Genomic DNA, 9,859 nt, shown 5'->3' with positions numbered 1-9,859 from the left:
ACCTGGCTGGTGTGGCTCAGTGGATTGACCAGCCTGCAAACTGAAAAGTCACTAGTTCAATTCCCACTCAAGGCACATGCCTAGGTTATGGGCAGGGTCCCTATTTGGGGGTGTGCAAGAGGCAACCAACTGCTGTAGATCTCACACGTCAATGTTTTTCTCTCTCTGTTTCTCCCCCCATCCCCATCTCTAAAAATAAAAAATAAAATATTTTTTTAAAAAGTACAGTTTACTGGGAAACAAGAGGAGAGTGGTTGAAGCTGAGAATGAAATCAATGATATGGAACATAAGGAAGTAAAAAACAACTAAGAAAAACAACAAGAATTAAAAAAATCCAAAAAAATGAGGGTAGTATAAGCAGCCTCTAGGATAACTTCAAGTGGCCCAACATTCATATCATAGGGGTGCCAGAAGGAGAAGAAAAAAAAAAACCAAGAAATTGGAAATCTATTTGAAAAAAATAATGAAAGAAAACTTCCCTAATTTGGTAAAGGAAATAGACATACAAGTACAGGAAACACAGAGAGTCCTAAACAAGATGGATGCAAAGAGGCCCACTCTAAGACACATCATAATTAAAATGCCAAAGGTCAAAGATCAATAGAGAATCTTAAAATCAGAGAGAAAAAGTTAGTTACCTACAGAAGAGTTTCCATAAGACTGTCAGCTGATTTCTCAAAAGAAACTTTGCAAGCCAGAAGGGATCGTCAAGAAATAGTCAAAGTCATGGAAAGTGGGGACCTACAGTCAAGATTGCTTTACCCAGCAAAGCTGTCATTTAGAATTGAAGGGCAGATAAAGAGCTTCCCAGACAAGAAAAACCTAAAAGAGTTCACCATCACCAAACCATTATTATATGAAATATTAAAAGGACTTATTTAAGAAAAAGATCAAAACGATGAACAATAAAATGGCAAAAAAATACAAATCTATCAACAATTGAATCTAAAAACCAAACTAAGCAAACAAGAAGAACGGAGACAGAATCATGGATACAGAGAGCATTTTGATGGTTGTCAGACAAAAGGAGGATATAGGGAAATGGGTGAAGAGGTGAGGGGATTAAGAATTACAAATAGATAGTTAAAGAATAGCCATAGGGATGTAAAGTACAGTACAGGAAATGGAGTAGCCAGAGAAATTATATGTATGACCTATGGACATAAACAATGGTGAAGTGACTGCCTGAGGGAGTGAGGGCAGAAGGGGGAAAAGGAGGAAAATCAGAACAATTGTAATAGCATAATCAATAAAATGTAATAGCAATTATATTTCTTATACAATTCATAAAAAAGATGAACTAGTGTCATCAGGTTCTAAAGTCCTTTCCAAAATTCCCACAAAACTCTCAATCTAGTTCTTGATCCTCCTCTATTTAAATCTGATTTTCCTCAAGTGCTAGCATTCCAAAAACATAAAATAATTTCTTATTACATTTTATTGTTTTCTCATTTACTTGTTTCAAACATCACTTTCTCTTCTGCTTCAGAAGTATTTCCATACTTCAGGTACATTATAAAGTAAATTGGTTTGATTGGCTAGCCTTGGAACCTAATAACTATTTATAAAGGACTTTCTTTATTTTTTACATAGATATTTATAATTCAAAAATATATTAAGCTAGTATTTCTCATAATGTGTTTTTAAAGTATACAGAGCTGTATATTTCTTACCTATATTGGTCATATGTCTACAAATCTTTTGTGCATACAATATTTCAAGCATTCCAAATATTTCAAAAATTTATATGGAACTTTAAAGGACCCTGAATAGGCTGCAGCAATTTTGAGAAACAAGAACAAAGTAGGAGGGATCACAATACTTGACATCAAACTATATTACAAGGCCCCTGTAATCAAAACAGTCTGGTCCTGGCATAAGAACAGATATATAGATTATTGCAACAGAATAGAGAGCCCAGAAATAAACCCAAGTCTCTACTGTCAATTAATATTTGACAAAGGGGGCAGAAGCATAAAATGGAGTAAAAAATAGTCTCTTCAATAAATTGTGTTGGGAGATCTAGACAGCTACATTCAAAAAAAAAAAAAGAAAGAAAGAAACTTGACCACCAACTTACACCATACACAAAAATAAATTCAAGGTGGATAAAAGACTTAAATATAAGTTGTGACACCATAAAAGTCTTAGAGGAGAACATAGGGAGGAAAATCTCAGATATTCCATGCAGCGATATTTTCACCAATATGTTCCCTAGAGCAAGGGACATAAAGGAAAGAATAAACAGATGGGATCTCATCAAAAGAAAAGGCATCTGCATGGCTAAAGAAAACATCAGCAAAATGAAATGGTAATCAACTGTATGGGAAAATATATTTGTCAATAATACCTCGAACAATGGTTTGATTTCCAAACTATATAAAGAGTTCAGATGACTCCACTACAGGAAGACAAACAACCCAATTAAAAAAATGGTCAATGGACCTGAACAGACATTTCTCCAAGGAGGACATACAGAGGGCCCAGAGATATATGAAAGGATGCTCAGCATCACTAGCCATCAGAGAGATGCAAATTAAAACCACAATAAGATACCACTGCACACCAGTAAGAATGGCCATCATAAACAAATCAACAAACAGCAAGTTCTGGTGAGGCTGTGGAGAAAAGGGAACCCTAGTATACTGTTGGTAGGAATGCAGACTGATACAGCCATCGTGGAAAACAACATGGAATTTCCTCAGAAAACTAAAAATGGAACTGATTTTTACCCTGCAATTCCACTGCTGGGATTATATCTTAAGAACACTGAAACAGCAATCCAAAAGAACCGATGCACCCCAATGTTCATAGCAGCAAAATTTACAATAGCCAAGTTTCGGAAACAACCTAAGTGCCCATCAGTGAATGAGTGAATCTAAAAACCATGGTACATTTACACAATGGAATACCATGCTGCAGAAAGAAAGAAGGAGCTCCTACCATTCATGATAGCATGGATGTATCTGGAGAGCATTATGCTAAGTAAAATAAGCCAGGCAGTGAAAGACATGTACCATATGATCTCACCTACAGGTGGAACCTCATCAACAAAACAAACAAGCAGGCAGTATATAACCAGAGACATTGAAAAAAGAACAAACTGACAGTAACCAGATGGGAGGGTGTAGAGGATAACAGGGGGAAAAGGGGGGAAGGGTCATCAAGGAACGTGTATAAAGGACATATGGACAAAGCCAAAGAGGGGTAGGATTGAGGGTGTGAGGTGGGGATGGGTGGGGCAGTGGGAGTGGTGGGGAGAAGATGGAGACAAGTGTACTTGAACAACAATAAACAAATAAAATAAGAATACTAAGTAAAAAAATATTTCAAGTGTTCCCAACAATATGAGGTGTGTTCAAATATAAAAATTATAATAAGATTGAATTAGGCAAAAGGCATTTCAAAGTGTTCAAGGTAGCACAATAAACATATTATATATTTTTTAATTTTGTAAAATTATTTTTATTTGTATTAATCTCCATTACTTCCATGAGGGATTAGTAATACTAGGGCTTGATGCCCACACCAAATAGTTTCTCCTTGTATATGTTCCAACTACTTGTTCATTGATTAAACTATGAGTAAATTTATTGCTCAAAGTATGTGTTCTTAATGGAGGGCTATTTAGCCTAAACACATCCTCATGGTTATCAATCTCTCTGGAGTTATTTTTAAATGTTTTTGTGTGGCCTGAGGCCATAAAAGCACATGTGTTATGCCTTAGTAGGTATACCATGGTGTCCTGTGCATTTACAAAAGCATCATCAAACAATTCAAGGTTACATAGTTTTTTAGCAAATGCTTTTATATTAATACAGTTACATTCAAAATTTTAATCCACACACTAATATTATTTTTGGAAATTCAGTACTTTTAGTGTTTTTTCCCAACTTTGTTGAGCTATAATTGACAAAGTTGTAAGATATTGAAAGTGTAGAAAATGATGACTTTATATATATATATTTAGTAAAACAATTCCCACATCTATTTTACATAACACATCTATCATCTCATATATTCACTTTTTTTAAAAAATGAGAACATTTCAGTTCTACTGTCTTAACAAATTTCAATTACATAATGCAGTATTATCAGCTATCTTTACCATGTTGTACATTAGATCCTCAGAACTTATAATTGAAGTTTGTACCCTTTTACCAACCTCTCCCTAGTCACATTTCCACCCCTGGCAACCACAAGTGTACTCTCTATTTCTACGAGTTCAACATTTTTTCATATCCCGCATTGTAAGGTTAATAGAGAAGCAACTAAGAGAAGCAATATTCCCATAACATTGAGTAGGCCCACGTGTGCACAATCACGTTCTATTATACAATATCTTGACACCATGCTGGCTTTGTGTGCATTTAGTACATAAGGGAGTTGGGACCCCCCTGCTGGCACAACATGCAGCTTGCAGCATGCATGGATCTCCCCACCCTTGAATAAAAGTATGTCAGTCATTCCCACAGCTCCACAAATTTTTTTCCATCTGCCCAAATCCCGAGTAAACCTACCTGGCCTCGAAAGGCTGCAAGACACACATATAAGTGATATCATGCAACCTTTGTCTTTCTCTGTCTAAATTATTTCACTAAGTACAATGCCATCAAGGTCCATCCATGTTGTTACAATGGTAAGATTTCATTCTTTCTAATGGCTGAATAATATTTCACTATACATACACACACTATTATGTATATATATCATACATTATATATAGTGTTTTATAAAAAGATGCAAATATAGATATATAACATTTTCCTTATCCATTTATCCTTTGACTAACATTTAGGTTTTTTTCCATACCTTGGCTATTGAAAATAATGTTACTATAAACATAGGAGTATAGATATTTCTTCAAGATAATGATCTTGGATTTTGGCTTTCATCTTCTGGCTTGGAGGAGGCCTAGGTGCAACTTTCTTTGGTTGTTTCGAATCCAGGTTTATTTGACACCAGCTGCATCCACCATGCCACTGAAATCCAACTCCAATGAGATAAAAACTCTGACTCCACACCCAACCAATCTGACTGGTGTGGCTCAGTTGATTGGGTGTGGTCTTGCAAAGGTAAATGTCACTAGTTTGATCCCCACTCAGGGCACAGGCCTGGGTCATGGATTCAGTCCTTCATTGCAGCAAAAGGGAGCCAATCCTTATTTCTCTCTCACATTGATGCTTCTCTCCTTCTCTCCCTCCCTTCCTCTCTCTCTAAAACTAAATAAATGTTTTTTAAAAGTTGTATATCTGAGATGCACCAGTGAGGAAGTTGGTACCACATGTGCCCTGGTCCCCAAGATCAGCCCCCAGGGTCTGTCCCCAAAAAAGATTGGTGATAATATCACCAAAGCAAACTGTAATTGGAAGAGTCTGAGGATTACAGTGAACTTGACCATTCAGAGCATACAGGCCCAGATTGATGTAACTTTCGTCTCTGCTCTGGTCATTGAAGACCTCAAAGTACTGCCAGGAGACAGAAAGAAGTAAAGAAACATCAAGCACAGTGGAAAATACCACTTTTTTTATGAGATTGTCAACATTGCCTGACAGATACAGACTGATCTTAAGCTAGAGAACTCTCTGGAACTGTTAAAGAGATTATGGAGACTGCCCCGTCTGTGGGCTGTGTGTTGATGACCACCACCCTCATGACATCATAGAGGACATCAACAGCAGTTCAGCAGAATGCCCAGCTAAGTAAGAGCTACAAAGGGAAATATTTCAATTAAAGATAATTTGACAACCAAAAAAGATAATTTTTTGTTTATAAAAAGTTTTACATAGAAAAATGAATTATGTACGTCACAGAACTGACATACAAATGAACTTTGCAACTCTAACCATTTATAAATTAGAAATGACCTGCTTGTGATCAATAATTGTCAGATGAGTATTGCAGACAACAAATACTATTAGAATTCAGATGTAAAGAGCCCTCTGTATTAAAAATTCTAGGAAGTATTTTACAGATCAGACAAGAAAGCATGCTAGGCAGTAGGAGCTGGGGCATTAAAGCAAGAGTTGCCCAGGGTATGTTTAAGGGCAATTGCTTGAGTGAATAGCTTGGATGGAAAATGTTAGACAGAGCCATATTATACAAAATATAAGAGTCTATGGCAGTAAGTGAAGAAGTATTTAGTGTTTATATGACCTCCTTTGTTAGCACTCTCAATCAACTTGAACATAAAGCAATGCACAGTTCTGTATATGTTTGTATAGAAATCATTACCTTCCCCTCCAAACTACTTTTACTGTACTCCTAATCTCAATGAATGACAACACCATCTACTCATTTGCACCACATAAAAACCTGGTTCTTTGACACATCCTACCTCTATATTCCCACATACAAGCCATCAATAAATTCTGTAAGCTCTAGGCCATAAATATATCCTGAATTCACCCACTTCTCTCCTGCCATACTAACCTCCACTGTTATCTCCATAGTACAAGCCACTAATGTCTCTCATCTGGACTATATATCCTCCTGCATCCATACTTTCCACCTTCAATCAATCCACTCCACACTGCAGTCAGTGACCTTACCGAAAGCCAGTCTAAATAGGTTACCAATGCCTTAATCTCCTCGTGGTTTTCCATGTTTTTAGAAAACAAAACTTCTTAACGTGGCCTTTCATTGTTTTACCCCTACTATAACTCTAATTACCTCTCAAATCATACACCCCCTACTCTCTACATTCAGCCACACTAACCTTCTTGCAGTTTTTCCTGCTTCCCATGTCTCTGCTGCCAGGGGTACTTTGAACACACTGTTCACTCAACTTGAAATGTTCTTCCTTTTCTTTACTCTTCACCTACTTAACTCCTCTTAACTCTTCAGGTTTCTACTACATAGCATTTCCCCTGCGAACCCTTACTTGGTCTATCAGTCTAAATTGGGCCCTCATATTATTCTCTCATAGCACATGGGAGTTTTCTTTCCCAGCACTTTTCAAAGTTGGACCTTTAGATGTGCCTGTGTGATTAATTAATATTTGTCTCTATTATTAGACTGTAAGCTCTGGGAGGGCAGGGACCATATTTGTCTTTCTTTCCAGTGTTCCTTATCATTTTTCTCCCTTTTCTCAGAAATATTGGAACTCGGGAAGGGAGGAATAAAGCTGTAATGATTGCTTCAGAAATAATCTTTGACTCTTCTGGTTTTTGTGGCATGAAGAATCATGAGCAGCAAAATCTCCTGCAGCATGCTGTTCGAGGTGGTGTGGGAAGTCCTGCATAGGAACCAGTGCAAGTGCTAGAAGTTTTGGGAGATAGTGGAGTTGCAAATCAGGTTGAAAACTATGATTCTCAGAACAAATGCTTCTCAAGTAGTGTCAGGCTTAAGTCCATACCTTGCCCCAAGTTCCCCACCTGTGTTCTGGGGGACCAGCAACATTGTCACAAGGCCAAGGTCATGAATATCCCCCACATGGACACTGAGGCACTGAATAAACTCAACAAGAATAAGAAACTGGTCAAAAAGCTAGCCAAGAAGTATGATACCTTTTTGGTTTCAGAGTCTCTGACTAAGCAGAGCCCATGAATCCTGGGCCCAGGCCTGAATGAGGCTGGCAAGTTCCCTTCCTTGCTGACCCACAATAAGAACATGGTGGCCAAGATCTGTGAAATGAAATCCACAATCAAGTTCCAGATGAAGAAGGTGCTGTGTCTGGTGGTGGCTATTGGCCATGTGAAGAAGACAGATGATGAGCTTGTGTACAACATCCACTTAGCTGTCAATTTCCTGATATCATTGCTCAAAAAACTGGCAGAATGTCCTGGCCTTATATATCTAGAGCACCATGTGGGAGTTCCAGTGCCTGTATTAAGGCACATATTAATAAACCATACTGCTACTATTTTTTAAAAAAAGAATCCTTGAGTGTTCTCAGCTGAAGAAGAATACTGCTTTTTCTTCACATATGGGAAAATTAATATAGTAGAGAAATAAAATAGACCCATATTTCTTAATACACATGCACCATATAACAATGCTTTAATTGATGTATATATGGTGGTGGTCATGTAAGATTATGATAGAGCTAAAAAATTCCTATCACCTAGTGATGTAATTGCCATTGTAATGTTATAGCACAACACACAACTCACATGTTTGTAGTGGTGCTAGTGTGAACAAATCTACTATGCTAGCAGTCACATAAAAGTATAACAATACATTTAGGTACAGCACCTAATACTGAATAATGATATATTATAAATGACTATGTTGCTGGTTTATGTATATTATTCTACACTTTTATCACTATTTTAAAATGTACTCTTTCTGTTTATTAAAAAAAAAGTAAAACTGTATGCCATGTTACACCAGCAGTAGCCCCAATTGCATCTCCTAATTGCAACATTGTCTCCTGTGCTTGATTTAATCTCTCGTTGTTTTGTTCATCATAGTCCCTCAACATGCAAAATCCACTGCTAATGTTGCCAGTAAGAGGCCATGTCAAGTGATTGACCTGCAAACAAAATTTAAAGAGATTAAGAACTACAAAGTGGAAAATCAGTGATGGTCATTGCTCAACAGTTAAGCATGTCCCATGCCACTGGTAGTTATGATCTTTAAGAACAATGGAATTATTAAAGCATCTGCTTCATTGAAGGCAATGAAACTATCAAAAATACAACAGGGGCCTATATCAGACATGGAGAAACTGTTCATGACCTGGATTGAAGACCAGACACAGAAGCATACTCCTCTCTGCATCATGATGATTACAGCCAAAGCAAAAAGTTTGTAATGTTGAAAAAAAGGTTAGACCCAACTATGATGTTGAATTTACTGTTCTGGGTGGCTTAAAACTTCAAGATTGATGCTTCATTACATAAAGTGAAAGTGAGTGGTGAGTCTGTGAGTGCTGATATGAAGGTAGCTGAAGATTTTTATGGAAACTGTAGGTAAGCTGATTGTGGACAAGAATTACTTGCCAGAGCAAATTTTCATTATGGATGAAACTTCCCTATTCTGGAAACAGATACCTGAAAGGACTTTCATCCATAAGGAAGCCTTATCAATACTAGTTTTGAAGGTTTTTAAGGACAAGATAACGAGCTTGCTTGGGGGCAATGGCTCAGGCCACAAATTGAAACCCTTTGTGATCTGGCACAGTGAGAACTCAGGGCCTTCAAGTATATCAATAAGCACAGGCTACCAGTGTACATCAGGAGCAATAACAAGTCATAGATGACCCCACTCCTCTTCCAAGATGCCTTCCTGAGTTATTAGGTCAGTGAAACAAAGAAGTACTGTTTGGAGAATAACATATCCTTCACGATTTCATTTGTTGTTGATAATGCTCCCAGATAACCTCCTTTTATTGGTAATCTACATCCCAACATCAAAGTGGTGTTTACTTCTCCAAAACTACCTCTTTTATTCAACCAGTGGATAAAGGGGTTATAGCATATTTTAAGGCTTCCTACCTGAAGAGGACCTTTGTCCAGGCTATTGCTGCAACTGAGGAAGACTACTGAGAAAACACTAATGCAATTCTGGTAAGATTACAACATCTCTGACTATGTCAAGAACCTTGCTTGGGTCTGGGACAGTGTTACCAAGGAGTGTGTAAATGGCATCTGGAAGAAAACAATTAAAAGATTTGTCCATGCCTGCAAATGATTTGCCAAGGATGAGGAGGTTGCAAAAATCAACAAAACTATGGTTGTGGTGAAAAACAAACTTAGGTGTGGATGAGAATGACATTGAGGAGCTCCTAGAGGTGGTTTTTGAGGAACTAACTAATGAGTTGTTAGAACTAGAACAGGAACACATAACTGAAGAAGAAGCAAGAAAAAAAGGAACTTCAGAGAAGAAAAAGAACCCCCGAAATAATTCACGATG

The 9,859-nt window shown here is 37.3% G+C and overlaps 1 pseudogene; it reads left to right on the top strand.

The window, feature by feature from the left end:
- Nucleotides 1-7,187: 7,187 nt before the first annotated feature.
- Nucleotides 7,188-7,835, top strand: LOC123832827 (annotated as a pseudogene).
- The last annotated feature ends 2,024 nt before the right edge of the window (nt 7,836-9,859 follow it).

Source organism: Phyllostomus hastatus, unplaced genomic scaffold (assembly GCF_019186645.2).
Source record: "Phyllostomus hastatus isolate PE091 unplaced genomic scaffold, TTU_PhHast_1.1 phas_scaffold_200, whole genome shotgun sequence".
Classification (NCBI taxonomy): Eukaryota; Metazoa; Chordata; class Mammalia; order Chiroptera; family Phyllostomidae; genus Phyllostomus; species Phyllostomus hastatus.
The sequence above is the reverse complement of the archived record's forward strand: the minus strand, read 5'-3'. Positions and strand labels throughout refer to the sequence as shown.